This window comes from Oncorhynchus mykiss, chromosome 25, assembly GCF_057628025.1.
Source record: "Oncorhynchus mykiss isolate SJ-2025 chromosome 25, ASM5762802v1, whole genome shotgun sequence".
Classification (NCBI taxonomy): domain Eukaryota; kingdom Metazoa; phylum Chordata; class Actinopteri; order Salmoniformes; family Salmonidae; genus Oncorhynchus; species Oncorhynchus mykiss.
Window position 1 is genome coordinate 76,321,721 of NC_143046.1, and position 17,661 is coordinate 76,339,381.

The 17,661-nt window shown below is 43.4% G+C and overlaps 1 protein-coding gene across 2 annotated transcripts in view; it reads left to right on the forward strand.

Moving 5' to 3' along the window:
• LOC110505776 (neuronal PAS domain-containing protein 3) overlaps positions 1-17,661 on the forward strand; it is a 481,806-nt gene that overhangs the window by 58,913 nt on the left and 405,232 nt on the right. The window lies entirely within an intron of this gene.

Below are 17,661 nucleotides of genomic sequence, written 5' to 3' on the forward strand. Positions count from 1 at the left end.
CGATCATATCCTGCTGCAATCAGTGAAGGTCTACTCACTCTTGGGAAAAGTTGTTGTGGGGTGCAAAACAGGCAATGTTGTGTCTACGATTTAATACCTTTACTTTGTATTGATTTTACTCTGGACATGCTGGTGGTGTGTGTTCCTTTCTGGTGTTGTGAGCTCTATTACCTGTGATTTAGTTTTATTTCATCATTTTTTATTTTCAAGTGTGTTTGGTTGGGACACGCAGAGTGTTTCTCTTTTCGTTGTTACTGGAAGGTTGTTCACTTACCCGTTTTTGGACGGATGCCCATTCCTTTTCTCTGTCAAGTGTGTTGGCTTTCTCCACACTCCTTATTTTAGCCTCTCTCTCTCACTCTCTGTCTGTCACATTTATTTCACTCCCTGTCTGAACATCTACTGTACCTTTGTGGTCCTACGTAAAAAGCGTTAAGTGTAGCAAGTAATACAGAAATGATTGATGGATAAGGCATCATGTTGTAAACATGTGTGAGAGACATGAGTACATTTCTAAAAGCCCAGATATCATACCATATATCTTATTGTACAATAGTATAAATTTAGCAAATTGCAAACCGTATCAACATGATGTTATTAGGAGAGACAAATAACTTGTTTGAATACAGAAAGCCATTGTAAAGCTAAATTCTAGCAGAGCTATGAATACCTCCAATTTATGGACAAGTTCAGTTCTTCACAATACCTTTATTACTTAAACTATGAAACATGGCTTGAAACACCTTTACAGAATCTGAGCACTACTCTACACTACACTACACTACACTACATTACTCTACACTACATTACACTACACTACATTACTCTACACTACATTACACTACACTACATTACTCTACACTACATTACACTACACTACACTACATTACTCTACACTACATTACACTACACTACATTACTCTACACTACATTACACTACACTACTCTACACCACACTACTCTACACTGTACGGCACTACACTACACTAATCTACACTACATTACACTACACTACTCTACTCTACGCTACACTACACTACACTACTCTACGCTACACTACACAACTCTACACTACACTACACTACACAACTCTACACTACTCTACACTATAATACTCTACACTACTCTACACTACTCTACTCTACACTACTCTACACATCACTACTCTACACTACTCTACTCTACACTACTCTACACCACACTACACTACTCTACTCTACACTATAATACTCTACACTACTCTACACTACACTACTCTACACTACTCTACACATCACTACTCTACACTACTCTACACTATACTACTCTACACCACACTACACTACTTTACACTACTCTACACTACTCTACACCACACTGCTCTACACTACACTACACTGCTCTACACTACTCTACACTACACGACACTACACTACCCTACACTACACTAATCTACTCTACACTACACTACTCTGCACTACACTACTCTACTCTACACTACACTGCTGTACACTACTCTGCACTACTCTGCACTACTCTACACTACTCTACTCTACACTGCTCTACACCACACTACTCTATACTACACTACACGACACTACACTACCCTACACTACACTAATCTACTGTACACTACACTACTCTGCACTACACTACACTACTCTACACTACACTACAATACTCTACACTACTCTACACTACTCTACACTACACTACTCTACACTACACTACACTACTCTACACTACACTACTCTGCACTACACTACACTACTCTACACTACTCTACTCTACACTGCTCTACACCACACTACTCTATACTACTCTACACTACACTACAATACCCTACACTACTCTACTGTACACTACTCTACACTACACTTCTCTACTCTACTGTACACTACTCTACACTACACTACACTACTCTACACTCTCTACACTACTCTACTCTACACTACTCTACTCTACTGTACACTACTCTACACTACACTACACTACTCTACACTCTCTACACTACTCTACTCTACACTACTCTACATTACACTACACTGCTCGACACTACTCTACACTACTCTGCTCTACTCTACTCTACACTATTCTACTTTACTCTACACTACCATAGGATAAAGAATGATCAAATTCACACTCCCAGCCTATTTCCTCTGTTGCCTGTGCCTAGTGACTGTGCCTGCCTCCAAAATGGCACCATATTCCTTACATAGTGCATTCATTTTGACCAAAAGCAGTGTACTATGTAGGGAATAGGGTGCCATTTGGGACGCAGATGGTGTGAGCACGGAGCAGCAGTCAGATCCAGCAAATGGCTTCTTCATCTGTCAAGGGTTTGCCTTGCTTTGCGTCTTCATTGTTCCTGCCGCCCATCCTCAGTGCATGACTGGTAATTGCATGACTTGTAAGGCAGCCATAACAGTACATTGGAGCTGCTGACATGCCCCGGTGTTGTCATCCGTCATGTAAGAGAGAGAGTCGTGAATTCAGCAGCAACTGCAATTCTCCTCTTTGAATATTTCATAATACAATCAAATAAAACAGCCGTAAGGGCCTAAGCCTTCCCCTCATTGCTTTTAGCCTGGGCATTTAAGATGCAGGAGAAATAAGCGCCCCCGTCTAGTGCGTGGGTCGGCAGACACTTTGTATTATTGTCAATAATGGCTCAGTTATAGCTTGGCGGCCTGGGAGAGGAGAAGAGGAAGGTGATGGAGATTTAGAGAGGCTTGCTGTGTTGTGGTGGATGGTTATAGGGACATGATTTACATGATTTACCAAAGTGGAGCATCTCTGATTAATCACTCTCGCTCTCTCAGTCCCGCCATATCTGGGTCTAACGTGTGTTTATTGAGCATGATATGATGCAGAAACTGAACAGTGAACAGAGCAGGTTAAAACGTATAGCCCTCTCCTCAGGCCTGTATAACAGCCAATCACACAGCTGGTTTACTGGTTTAGTGGACCAGCAGGATGATTAACTGATTGTTTGTCAGCGTGGTGGTGTAGTGTGTGTAGTGTGTGTCGTGTCTCTTGTGTGTGTTGTGTGTGTGTGCGTGCTTGTGTGTATGGAGTTGTGTTTTCACCTTAACGCTGCGGCAATGCTTGACATGTTTACGTGTGCTGTAATCTCCCAGCATCCTCTCTGCTTGTAGAATTCACTGGGTCCTCCCAGCTCCTCATACAGGGCCTAGGAGTGACACAGTCCCTCCAGAACTCATCAGGCCCTAGTCATCATGATTCAACCCCGCTCTGCAATCAGTTTTAACAGCTTTGGCCTGTGGAAAACAAGCACGCCTGAGCGGAGGGGTTGGATGTTGGGTTGGACTGTGTGGACCGTGCTGCTTGTGTGGAGTAGCTATGTGGTTGGCTAACCTTGGCTAACGTTATAATTAAACATCACTTGAAAGTACAAATGCCTTTTATTATTGATCATGGTGGAGGTAAAGGTTCTGCCCTGCTCTCCTCCTCTGTGGGAGCTGGGAGCCTCGCTTTTATTGACAAGATAGTGGAGTGATCACTCTAACGATGGAATTACCTGTCCTCAAAGATCGAAGGCAGGTGGGACCATTCTAGCCAATGAGAGGGCAGATACGCGTGTGAACAATAGATACAACTCGGATATAAAGTCTATTTTTTTCCAGTGCATTCATAACAACCTAACCATTACTAAACTTCTATTCCATCAAATAAACTTCACGCAGAAAATTGGCTCTCTGTCTTTCTCTCTCACTGTGTCTCTCTCACTGTCTCTCTCTCTCTCTCTCTCACTCTCTCTCTCTCTCTCTCTCTCTCTCTCTCTCTGTGTCTCTCAATTCAATTCAATTCAAGGGGCTTTATTGGCATGGGAAACATGTGTTAACATTGCCAAAGTAAGTGAGGTAGATAATATACAAAAGTTAAATAAATAATAAAAATTAACAGTAAACATTACACATACAGAAGTTTCAAAACAATAAAGACATTACAAATGTCATGTTATATATATATATATATATATATATATATGTATATATATATATATATATATATATATATACAGTGTTGTAACAATGTACAAATGGTTAAAGTACACAAGGGAAAATAAATAAGCATAAATATGGGTTGTATTTACAATGGTGTTTGTTCTTCACTGGTTGCCCTTTTCTTGTGGCAACAGGTCACAAATCTTGCTGCTGTGATGGCACACTGTGGAATTTCACCCAGTAGATATGGGAGTTTATCAAAATTTGGTTTGTTTTCAAATTCTTTGTGGATCTGTGTAATCTGAGGGAAATATGTGTCTCTAATATGGTCATACATTGGGCAGGAGGTTAGGAAGTGCAGCTCAGTTTCCACCTCATTTTGTGGGCAGTGTGCACATAGTCTGTCTTCTCTTGAGAGCCAGATCTGCCTACGGCAGCCTTTCTCAATAGCAAGACTATGCTCACTGAGTCTGTACATAGTCAAAGCTTTCCTTAAGTTTGGGTCAGTCACAGTGGTCAGGTATTCTGCCATTGTGTACTCTCTGTTTAGGGCCAAATAGCATTCTAGTTTGCTCTGTTTTTTTGTTAATTCTTTCCAATGTGTCAAGTAATTATCTTTTTGTTTTCTCATGATTTGGTTGGGTTGGGTCTAATTGTGCTGCTGTCCTGGGGCTCTGTAGGGTGTGTTTGTGAAAAGAGCCCCAGGACCAGCTTGCTTAGGGGACTCTTCTCCAGGTTCATCTCTCTGTAGGTGATGGCTTTGTTATGGACGGTTTGGGAATCACTTTCTTTTAGGTGGTTGTAGAATTGAACGGCTCTTTTCTGGATTTTGATCATTAGTGGGTATCGGCCTAATTCTGCTCTGCATGCATTATTTGGTGTTCTACGTTGTACACAGAGGATATTTTTGCAGAATTCTACATGCAGAGTCTCAAATTGGTGTTTGTCCCATTTTGTGAAATCTTGGTTGGTGAGCGGACCCCAGACCTCACAACCATAAAGGGCAATGGGCTCTATTACCGATTCAAGTATTTTTAGCCAGATCCTAATTGGTATGTTGAATTTTATGTTCCTTTTGATGGCATAGAATGCATTTATTGCCTTGTCTCTCAGATCGTTCACAGCTTTGTGGAAGTTACCTGTGGCGCTGATGTTTAGGCCAAGGTATGTATAGTTTTTTGTGTGCTTTAGGGCAATGGTGTCTAGATGGAATTTGTATTTGTGGTCCTGGCGGCTGGACCTTTTTTGGAACACCATTACTTTGGTCTTACTGAGATTGACTGTCAGGGCCCAGGTCTGGCAGAATCTGTGCAGAATATCTAGGTGCTGCTGTAGGCCCTCCTTGGTTGGTAAAAGAAGCACCAGATTGTAACGGTCGTTGTTGGTGGAAGAAGAAGAGGACCAAGGTGCAGCGTGGTATGTGTCCATATCTTTTAATAAAGAACTTGAACACTGAACAAAACAATAAACCGACAACCGAAAACAGTTCTGGCTGGTGCAGACACACAACAGAAAACAGTTCTGGCTGGTGCAGACACACAACAGAAAACAGTTCTGGCTGGTGCAGACACACAACAGAAAACAGTTCTGGCTGGTGCAGACACACGTCTGGTTCTGGCTGGTATGGGATACGTCTGGTTGATTACGTGTTGATGTGCAGGTGAGTGAGGGCTGGTATGGGATACGTCTGGTTGATTGTCTGGTTGATTACGTGGTGATGAACAGGTGAGTGAGGGCAGGTATGGGATACGTCTGGTTGATTACGTGGTGATGAACAGGTGAGTGAGGGCAGGTATGGGATACGTCTGGTTGATTACGTGGTGATGAACAGGTGAGTGAGGGCTGGTATGGGATACGTCTGGTTGATTACGTGGTGATGAACAGGTGAGTGAGGGCTGGTATGGGATACGTCTGGTTGATTACGTAGTGATGAACAGGTGCGTGAGGGCTGGTATGGGATACGTCTGGTTGATTACGTGGTGATGAACAGGTGAGTGAGGGCAGGTATGGGATACGTCTGGTTGATTACGTGGTGATGTGCAGGTGAGTGAGGGCTGGTATGGGATACGTCTGGTTGATTACGTGTTGATGTGTAGGTGAGTGAGGGCAGGTATGGGATACGTCTGGTTGATTACGTGGTGATGAACAGGTGAGTGAGGGCAGGTATGGGATACGTCTGGTTGATTACGTGGTGATGAACAGGTGAGTGAGGGCTGGTATGGGATACGTCTGGTTGATTACGTGGTGATGAACAGGTGAGTGAGGGCTGGTATGGGATACGTCTGGTTGATTACGTGGTGATGAACAGGTGAGTGAGGGCTGGTATGGGATACGTCTGGTTGATTACGTGGTGATGAACAGGTGAGTGAGGGCTGGTATGGATACGTCTGGTTGATTACGTGGTGATGAACAGGGGACTGAGGGCAGGTATGGGATACGTCTGGTTGATTACGTGTTGATGTGCAGGTGAGTGAGGGCTGGTATGATACGTCTGGTTGATTACGTGGTGATGAACAGGTGAGTGAGGGCTGGTATGGGATACGTCTGGTTGATTACGTGTTGATGTGCAGGTGAGTGAGGGCTGGTATGATACGTCTGGTTGATTACTTGGTGATGAACAGGTGAGTGAGGGCTGGTATGGGATACGTCTGGTTGATTACGTGTTGATGTGCAGGTGAGTGAGGGCTGGTATGATACGTCTGGTTGATTACGTGGTGATGAACAGGTGAGTGAGGGCTGGTATGGGATACGTCTGGTTGATTACGTGGTGATGAACAGGTGAGTGAGGGCTGGTATGGGATACGTCTGGTTGATTACGTGGTGATGAACAGGTGAGTGAGGGCTGGTATGGGATACGTCTGGTTGATTACGTGTTGATGAACAGGTGAGTGAGGGCTGGTATGGGATACGTCTGGTTGATTACGTGTTGATGTGCAGGTGAGTGAGGGCTGGTATGATACGTCTGGTTGATTACGTGGTGATGAACAGGTGAGTGAGGGCTGGTATGGGATACGTCTGGTTGATTACGTGGTGATGAACAAGTGAGTGAGGGCTAGTATGGGATACGTCTGGTTGATTACGTGGTGATGAACAGGTGAGTGAGGGCTGGTATGGGATACGTCTGGTTGATTACGTGGTGATGAACAGGTGAGTGAGGGCTGGTATGGGATACGTCTGGTTGATTACGTGGTGATGAACAGGTGAGTTAGGGCTGGTATGGGATACGTCTGGTTGATTACGTGGTGATGAATAGGCGAGTGAGGGCAGGTATGGGATACGTCTGGTTGATTACGTGGTGATGAACAGGTGAGTGAGGGCTGGTATGGGATACGTCTGGTTGATTACGTGGTGATGAATAGGCGAGTGAGGGCAGGTATGGGATACGTCTGGTTGATTACGTGGTGATGAACAGGTGAGTTAGGGCTGGTATGATACGTCTGGTTGATTACGTGGTGATGAACAGGTGAGTGAGGGCTGGTATGGGATACGTCTGGTTGATTACGTGGTGATGAACAGGTGAGTGAGGGCAGGTATGGGATACGTCTGGTTGATTACGTGGTGATGAACAGGTGAGTGAGGGCTGGTATGGGATACGTCTGGTTGATTAGGTGGTGATGAATAGGCGAGTGAGGGCTGGTATGGGATACATCTGGTTGATTACGTGGTGATGAACAGGTGATTGAAGTGGATATTATTGTACCTGTACATACAATAGTCTAGTGGCTGTTGATGAAATATGCTGAATTTATAAACAGAAGTGACTGTATAAACATGTTAGATCAGGCGCCAACAGGTTCTTAAGATCGGTAGGACAGACAACGTCGGTGGTATCGTATGAAACAATACTACAGTTTTCTAAAATGTTGGTGTCATAAGTATCATGACGTTTTCGTACCATGATATTACCATTACCGTGGAGCCAGTATACCGTGCAACACCAGCTGAATCCAATCCCAAACCTCAATAACAACAAGTGGTTGTGTGGCTCAAATAACAGGGATTATTCTTCTCTCTTGATCTTTTTCTGTCTCTTTCTGACTTTATCTGCCAATTTCACATTTTTGTGTGTGAAGTATTATTTCAGTTGAGATGGACAAGATCAATGATTAACAATCCCTCTATGATAGTCCTGAGCATCGATTGAACTTGCAAAAACACACACACACACACACACACACACACACACACACACACACACACACACACACAGAGACGCAGGCAAAGCAGCTTGGCTTTGGTCCTACTCAAAACACATCCAAGGCCAGTAACCTATCTGCTTTGTCACCTTGTCGCAACAAGCGGCCATAAAAACACACACACACACACACACACACACACACACACACACACACACACACACACACACACACACACACACACACACACACAGCTCCTCCTATCTTCCTCCTCTCCACCTGAGACATGCTGTATTTGTTGTACTTATTAGGGGATAGCAGAGGCCTGAGTTGGTTCTAGTTACACATGAAAGTGAAATGTGACTTCCTGAGCTTGTCATGTATCAAAATGTTGTGCTGGCAATTGTTAAAAATGTTTTAGCTATGAAGCAGCCCAGCCATGCTTTTCAGCTGAGCTGCCAGAGATGGATTGCTTTCTGGAGTTTTTGACAGGTGTAATTGTTAAGGCGTCATCTGTTCTTGTTTGAAATACATTTTATCCAACTGTAGGACTTGCCTGCTAATCTTTCTCCCATCACTCTATTCTCTGCTTGCCACTAGACAAATCCCCTGTTATTGGACCAGATGGTGGACAAATCCATTCTCATGATAAGTTGCTTCTAGTTTGCATTTAGATAACCTGCAAAATCTTTACAATTTACTACTGTGCCTCCAACCATAACTTCTCCTTTTCTTAGTATAGATTTGACTTACTTGAAACAAATGATATCAATCTTGATGATTATGTTAAAATAAGGGGTAAAGCAACACACAGCCAACAGGAAGAAACAAAACAGGGCCCGGTAATGCATTTTAACTCTGGCCCAGAGTGCAATAGCTATCAGCATCAAACAGCTGACAACAGAGGCTGATTTCATTTATTTAACCTTTATTTAACTGACCAGGTGAATCCAGGTGAAAGCTTAATCCCGTATTGATGTCAGCTGTTAAATCCACTTTAATCAGTGTAGATGAAGGGGAGGAAACAGGTTAAAGAAGGATTTTAAGCCTTGAGAAAATTGAGACATGGATTGTGTATGTTTTTTTATAGTTTTTAATTTTTTCACCTTTATTTCACCAGGCAGGCAAGTTGAGGATAAGTTCTCATTTACAACTGCGACCTGGCCAAGATAAAGCAAAGCAGTTCGACACATACAACAACACAGAATTACACATGGAATAAACAAAACATACAGTCAATAATACAGTAGAAAAATCTATATACAGCATGTGCAAATGAGGTAGGATAAGAGAGGTAAGGCAATAAATAGGACATGGTGGCGAAGTAATTACAATATAGCAATTAAACACTGGAATGGTAGAATGTGCAAAAGATGAATGTGCAGGTAGAGATACTGGGGTGCAAAGGAGAAAGATAAATACATAAATACAGTATGGGGATGAGGTAGGGAGATAGATGGGCTATTTACAGATGAGCTATGAACAGGTACAGTGATCTGTGAGTTGCTCTGACAGCTGGTGATTAAAGCTAGTGAGGGAGGTAAGAGTCTCTAGCTTCAGAGATTTTTGCAGTTCGTTCCAGTCAATGGCAGCAGAGAACTGGAAGGAGATGTGGCCAAAGGAAGAATTGGCTTTGGGGGTGACCAGTGAGATACACCTGCTGGAGCACGTGCTACGGGTGGGGTGCTGCTATGGTGACCAGTGAGCTGAGATAAGGCTGGGCCTATGTGCCATTCAGAGGGTGAATAGGCAAGACAAAAGATTGAAGTGCCCTTTTGCTGCGTTTGGTTGTAGGTGCCATGTGCATTGGTTTGAGTTTGTCAAGAACTGCAACGCTGCTGGGTTTTTCACAACCTGCAGTTTCCTGTGTGTATCAAAGATGGTCCACCACCCAAAGGACATCCAGCCTACTTGACACAACTGTGGGAAGCTTTGTAGACAACATGGGCCATCACTGTGGAATTCTCTCGACACCTTGTAGTCCATGCCCTGACATATTGAGGCTGTTCTGATGGCAAAAGGTGGCGCAACTCATTATTAGGAAGGTGTTCTTAATGTTTTGTACACTCAGTATATAGAGACCCAATTTAGATTCTAGAATCTAGCCTTCTCGCAAAGATTCAAATCACTCACTCTTCTCAAAAGAGTTTTCAGCCCCCTAAACATTTCAAGCACTTTTCTCTCTGCATAGTCACTGTTTCTAAAAATAGATTTTAACTGAACACAGGACAATCCTGTTTATGCTGTAGAATGGAAAGTATGTTTTAAAAACAGAAGATTAAAATGTGCTGTACCGTGTAAATATGACCTTTTCCATTTTCCCATCTTGCCGCAGTCGTGGGGGAATTGTAACATTAAATGAACAGTGTGTGTTTCTGGAAATGAAGAGTTCTAGTTGAAATGCTTGTGGACCTGTAGAGACCATGTAAACAAGGTATAGCTATAAACATAAAACTCCATGGCTGAGGTGACAGATATCTCCTGAAAGGTGCTTTGTGTATAAATTATTGGTCTCCTTTCTCCGTCTTGTTGAGCACGGATGAGTGCTAATTTGCATAATACTTTTAAGGACTGTAATGATACTGTCATGTAGCAGATTTAACATGCTAGCACGGATTCTATTGCTTTGCAGCTAATTAGTATGTGAATTACAGCACATTTACATTTGAACTGCTGCTCATTTCCCTCCTCTCAGCCACAGAGAGACAGTTTAATACATTTGTCCGTTTCATGCCCAAAGAACAATTTGGATGTGGTAATGAGTGGTTTCTCTGAAATTCCAGGAGGTTTAACTCTCATAGTTGTTTTGGCTGGCGTGGAAATGAAAACTCAGCATGATGAAGGGAGGGAAGAGGGCTGAGGGCTCTGGGGTCGTTGAATATTGAACATGGCCATGTCATCGTTGTACTCAGTTATTTAAATATTGATATGTCACATGTAGAGTATAGTACTTACTGTACCATGCTGTGAACTGTCATAGTTTAGTCAGCTTTAACCCCAATACATGTTACACTAACTTATTCATATTTTTGCACTATAGTTGCTTTTAGCACCTTATTTATAAACACTATAGTTGCTTTTAGCACCTTATTTATAAACACTATAGTTGCTTTTAGCACCTTATTTATAAACACTATAGTTGCTTTTAGCACCTTATTTATAAACACTATAGTTGCTTTTAGCACCTTATTTATAAACACTATAGTTGCTTTTAGCACCTTATTTATAAACACTATAGTTGCTTTTAGCACCTTATTTATAAACACTATAGTTGCTTTTAGCACCTTATTTATAAACACTATAGTTGCTTTTAGCACCTTATTTATAAACACTATAGTTGCTTTTAGCACCTTATTTATAAACACTATAGTTGCTTTTAGCACCTTATTTATAAACACTATAAGTACAGTAAGATAAAACATTGTTTTGTAAATTAATTGCAGCTTTAGTGCAGAAATGGTTATTGAAATATATTTAATAAGCAGGTTGACTAGGCAGATAAATGCCTCCAACCAGGTCTGGAAAATCTGAAATCAAGGTCTGTGTCCCAAATGGCAACCTAGGCTATTCCTATATATTGTACTACTTTTGACCAGGGCCCATATAATGCCCATAGGGCACTGGTAAAAAGCAGTGCACTACATAGAGGATAACAGGTATTGTTTAAATGGTGGCCAACATAGATTACTCCACCACCACAGTATATGGCAACACATATTTTCCACAACTGTCATCACAAAGCGCCTTTATTTGAGTCCCTCTCTCAGAAAGAGTAATATGCTACAGAAGCAAATCCTGGATTCCTAAGATATGGTTGAAGGCTAGGAAAAACTGAAAAGGTGATACGATGGTGTCATTTTCCAAAATGAGTTTGTGTTCTGATGCAAATCTTCTCCTTCAACCATAAATTAAGGGTATATGAAACATGACTGTTGCAGCTAGAGTGAGTGTACACTTACAGCAGGGCACTGTTTCCAGGTGTGTGTCCCAAATGGAAGCCTATTCCCTGTAGTGTACTACTTCTGGTCCTGGTCAAAAGTAGTGCATTATATAGGGTATAGGGTGCCATCTGGGACGAAGCCAGAGTGACCAGGTCACCAGATAGCTGTCTGCTGAGGTAGCTAGTTTACTTATTACACCTCTTGTTTCCTCAGGAACCTTTCAAACCAACAGGAAATTAAACAAGCACCGACAGAGCAGTGTGTGTACCCTACTTCCACTTGTTATTTCAAACTGGATATCTCTAATGAAAATCATAGGGGTCAGGAGGCGTGATGAAGGTTCTGCTGAGAGGCCTCTGGGTGCCACACGTTGTAATCATCTGATTTGGACGCTTTGGGGCCCATCACTTGATACTTTGTTTGTGTCCCAAATGTCATCCTGTTCCCTATTGAGTGCACTACTTTTGACTCGGGCCCATAGGACTTTGGTCAAACGTAGTGCACTATATAGGGAATAGGGTTCCATTTGGGACGCGACCTTTGTCTGGATGTGGTTGTTGCTCACTGCAGCAGCCGAACGCACACTACTCCTGATCCCCATCTGAAATCAAGGACAAATTGGCAATTCAACAGACTGAACTCAAAATGGTCACAAAAGGCCACACTCAGACTAATTGTGATTAGAACAAAACTTTGATTTCCTTCTTTCCTACCATTATTTGTCAAAATATGGGCTTGGTCCTTTCTGTGTTGCCTTTCCATCATTTACTTTCATGATTATCTTGTCTCTTTCCTGTCTCCTCTCTCATTTCTCCTGCCATTTCTTTCTCTCTTCTCTCTCCTCTCTCTCCTCTCTCCTCACTCCCCTCTCTCTCCTCTCTCTCCTCTCTCTTCTCTCTCCTCTCTCTCTCTCTCCTCTCTTCCCTCTCTCTCTCTCCTCTCTCCCCTCTCTCTCCTCTCCTCTCTCTAATATTCTCTCCTCTCTCTCCTCTTTTCTCTCTCCTCTTTTCTCTCTCCTCTCTTCTCTCTCCTCTCATCCCTTCTCTATTTTATGTCCTTTCTTCTCTCTCTTCACTCTCCTCTTGTATCTCTCCTCTCTTTTCTCTCCTATTTTCTCTCTCATCTCTTCTCCCTCCTATCTCCCCTCCCTCCTCTCTCTCCTCTGACTAATTCTCTAATACGTTTGGACTCTCCAGACTCTCTCTATTGCACTCCACACTACCCTTTCCCTTCTGGACAAGAGGAAAACATATGGGAAAATGCTGTTCATTGACTGCAGCTCAGTGTTCAATACCATAGTGCCCTCCAAACTCAACACTAAGCTAAGGACCCTGGGACTGAACCCTACCTCTGCATCCTGGACTTCCTGATAGGTCGCCCCCAGGAGGTGAGGGTAGGCAACAACATACCCGCCACACTGACACTCAACACGGGGTCCCTCAGGGGTGTGTGCTTAGTACCCTCCTGTACTCCCTGTTCACCCTCGACTGTGTGGATGCGCACGACTCCAACCCCATCATTATGTTTGCCAACGATACGACGGTGGTAGGCTTGATCACAGATGGCGATGAGATAGCCTATAGGGAGGAGGTCAGAGACCTGCCAGTGTGGTACCAGAACATCAGTCTCTCCCTCAACGTCAGCAAGACAAAGCAACTGATCGTGGACTACATGGAACGTGAGGGTTGAACTCGCCCCCATTCACATCGACAGGGCTGTAGTGGAGCGGGTCAAGAGCTTCATGTTCCTCATTGTCCACATCGATATCATGGTCCACACAGTCGTGAAGAGGGCATGACAAGGCCTGTTATCCCTCAGGAGACTGAAAACATTTGGCATGGACCCTCAGCTGCACCATTGTGAGCATCTTGGCTGGCTGCATCACCACTTGGTATGGCAACTGCTTGGTATCTGACCGCAAGGCGCTGCAGAGGGTAGTATGTACAGTGCATCACTGGGACCAAGCTCCCTGTCATCCCTGACCTCTATACCAGGTGGTGTCAGAGGAAGGCCCTAAAAATTGTCAAAGACTCCAGCCAACCAAGTCATAGACGATACCGATGCACCAAGTCTGGAACCAACAGGACCCTGAACAGCTTCTACCCCCAAGCCATAAGACTGCTGAATAGTTAGTTAAATAGTTAACCAAATAGCTACCCGGACTATCTGCATTGACCCTTTTTGCACAAACTTTTTTGTCTCATCACATAAACTGCTGCTACTGTCACTTAATTCCTAGTTATATGTACATATCCACCTCAATTACCTCATATCCCTGCACATCAACTCATTACTGGTTGATTTCCTCTACTCCTCCAGCCAGTAAAGTGGAGTTAAGTTGATTTTTACACAAGCTGGTTAACCATGTTGTCTCTCTAACCAGACCAGAGAGGGAGGTAGCTGGTAGTAGTAACAGTATGTACAGCATCTGAGCTGTGGCCTGGTCTGCCCCTGACCAGAAGGAAGAAGGGAAGACAGAGAAGGTAAGGGGGGGATTACCATGGCAATGAGGTATGTTGTTGCCCTCCTCCAAGGTGAAGTGTCTTGGGCCTAGAGACAGAACAGGAGCTGGCATTAGCAGGCGTCTCCCAGTAAGGGTCGCTGTGGAGAAACAACGTGAAAATCTCTTAAAGCCTATAAGTTGAGAACCGTATGGACCACAGCCTTATATACACAGTACATATAGGGAAATATGGTTTGGACACACCTACTCATTCCAGGGGTTTTCTTTATTGTTACTATTTTTCATGAGAGCCAGTTTCATCATAGCACTTGATGTTTTTGCGTATTTCAAACTTTCTAAGTTCTTGAAATGTTCCGTATTGACTGACCTTTATGTCTTAAAGTAATGATGGATTATCTTTTCTCTTTGCTTATTTGAGCTGTTCTTGCCATAATATGGACTTGGTATTTTACCAAATAGGGCTATCTTCTGTATACCCCCCCTACCTTGTCACAACACAACTGACTGGCCCGAATGCATTAAGAAGGAAAGAAATGTTGGAAAGGGACAGTAAGTGATAATTTCACTGTTAGTCTGAACCTGTTGTTTATGAAGCCTGTGATGAATTGATTTGATTTGACTGAGTCTACCTGAGCAAAGAGCTTATAGCTGAAAAGGATATAAGGCCTAGTCTAAGACATTGTCCCAAATGGCACCCTATTTCCTTTATGGTGTGCTTTTTTTTGACCAGGGCCTATAGAGCTCTGGTCAAAAGTAGTGCACTATGTAGGGAATAGGCTGCCATTTGGGACGAAGCCCTAGTGTTATACTGACTGGGTCCCTATGGGAGATGCAGTATTTACTGTATAGTGAGGTGTTAGTGATCCTCCAGGAAAACAACTATCTGGTCCTTCCCAGGCATGGAACACCTCACAGAAGAGAGCTGAGAAGTTCTGTAAAAATACAGTCATATTGGAAAATATGTGGACATAGATTTACAGTCACTACAAACATTACTGTAATATTCAGTCATTCAGCCATAGACAACCATTGGATAGCTGTAACTATGTAGCAGTCAGTATGATATTAGTTCAGGGTCTCCTTCTGAAAGGAGGCTAGCTGCTGTGTTGTGATTGAAATGGCTGAACAGCGCTTGCTGAACGCCCCTCTTAATGTGCTCGTCTAAACAGTAGACCCTGCCTTGTTTGACGTCTTTACTAATTTGAGTTCAGAAACCCCATGGCTCTTAGAGCTAGGGATGTCGAGGACCATGTACCACAAACATAACTGCTCTTTGACTTTCACCTTACAGTAACATAGTGTCCAGACCAGTGGTAGATAATGGCTTGCAGTGTTTTTCTACTTTAAAGCCTTCCAGCTGAGTGGCCACAGTTAGTTTTGAGGTTACCCCTCTGATGTGTGTGGAGGCAACCCAGCCCATCACAGCCAACCCCAGTCCATCTCACCCCAGCCCATCTCACCCCAGTCCATCTCAGTCTGTCCCAGCCCCTCTCACCCCCTCCCAGCCCCTCTCAGCCCTTCCCAGCCCCTCGACATCCTTCCCAGACCCTCCCAACACCTCTCAGCCCCTCTCAGCCCTTCCCAGCCCCTCTCATCCCTTCCCAGCCCCCCCAACACCTCTCACCCCTTCCCAGCCCCTCTCCATCCTTCCCAGCCCCTCCCAGCACCTCTCAGCCCTTCCCAGCCCCTCCCAGCCCAGCCAACCCCAACGCAGCCAACCCTAGCCCATCCCAGCCCCTCATCCCAGCCCCTCCTCCCAGCCCATTAAAGATCATCCCACCCTTCCCCCTCCTAGCACAGCCTCTCGTCCCAGCCCCTCCCAGCCAATCCCTCCCTATTCCGCTCCCAGCCCAGCCAAACTCTGCCCAGCCCACTCAGCTTTCCTTTCACTGTCTAGTTGCCAACATTAGCCTCAGACAGCCAATCAGTACACAGGAAATAACACCATATGCAGGGCAATTATTTTTGTGAAAAATGACTCATGGTTTTTATTTGTGATAAACCTCCTTTCTTAGAGGAGAAATACGATGCACAGCCGGCCCTTTCAGTTGATATAGTTGGGCTGTTGATTATTCTGAAAGGCAAAGTACATGTATACTGTAGGGCTGTCTGTGGTGCTCTCATCACACCGACACACTGTCACACACACACACACACACACACACACACACACACCTGTACACACACTCTGTTACTGAAACATAGGGTTCAGTCCTGTCTTCCTAATCCCAGGATCTCTTCAGGAGAGGTAGAGAGGGGGAGGCAAACCTTGAGTGGTCCAGAGAGGAACTGAACAGGCTTTATTCCAGCAATGAATATGAATCTGTGGACTTTTTAAATTGTACCTGGGTGACAACGTGAGGCTATAATGTGTGATATTTTTTGAGCAGTTGGACTGGAACAGAATGAGATGCCTAAAGCTGCATTATGTAACTGTTTGGGTGACCCGACCAAATTCACATAGAAATACCAGTTATAGGTCTCTCATTCTTATTGAACTCAAGTCTAAGATGCAGTAGATATGTTAGAAGACGTTTTTGCATATTTTACTTTCGGTTTTGTACATCAGCTTCAAACAGATTGCAAATATCACTGAAGCCGGAGACCCATATCTCCCTCACTAGCTTTAAGCACCAGCTGTCAGAGCAGCTCACCGATCACTGCACCTGCACCATAGCCCATCTGTAAATAGACCATCCAACTACCTCATCCCCATACTGTTATTTATTTTTTCGCTCCTTTGCACCCCAGTATCTCTACTTGCACATTCTTCTTCTGCACATCTAGTGTTAATTGCTAAATTGTCATTATTTTGCCACTATGGCCTATTTATTGCCCTACTTCCCTTATCTTACCTCATTTACACACACTGTGTATATATATATATATATATATATATTTATTGTGTTATTGACTGTATGTTTGTCTATCCCATGTGTAACTCTGTGTTGTTGTTTGTGTCGCACTGTTTTGCTTTATCTTGTCCAGGTCGCAGTTGTAAATGACAACTTGTTCTCAATTAGCCTACCTGGTTAAATAGTTAAATAGGGGTGGAATAAAAATTTAAATTAACAGATGAAAATACAATATTTTTGGTTATGAAAAATATATTTCACAGCAGTTTAGATGGTACAATGGTACACTATTACAGAAATTAGGCAAACTATTATAAT